This window comes from Prionailurus bengalensis, chromosome C2 (assembly GCF_016509475.1).
Source record: "Prionailurus bengalensis isolate Pbe53 chromosome C2, Fcat_Pben_1.1_paternal_pri, whole genome shotgun sequence".
Taxonomy (NCBI): Eukaryota; Metazoa; Chordata; class Mammalia; order Carnivora; family Felidae; genus Prionailurus; species Prionailurus bengalensis.
In genome coordinates, this window is record NC_057350.1 from 4,456,486 (window position 1) to 4,456,926 (window position 441).

The following is a 441-nucleotide window of genomic DNA, read 5'->3' on the forward strand; positions in this document are numbered from 1 at the left end:
TTGTTGGTGGCGGCCTAGGACAAGCCTGGGGGAGCCCTAGACACCTGCTCTCTGGGGCCAAAGTGAAAGTGACCGCCAGCTCCAGCCGGGGATTGCTGCGGTGGCTCCCGGCACCCCCCCGTGAGAAGCCGCCCGCATCCCCTCTGCGCAAGGGGCACACGCCTCGTGCTGGACTCGGAGCGCCCGCACCGCGCGCCGGCCTTCGCTCTTACAAAAGCCTGTGCGTATTGCTGGAGTGTTTCCTTTCGGCCCCAGTGAAGCTGCGCCCTGCAAGCCTGAGCGGCTGTGCGCCACCCCTCAGGTGTGGGGCTGACAAGAGGGGTAAGGCGCCGCGCCACAGCGCGTGCTGGGGGGACCCCGCCGAACGCCCTTCATGCTCCCGGCAGCCTCCGTCGTGTACAAATTCTCGGACGGCCCCTGAAAATAGGGGGTCGCAGCGGC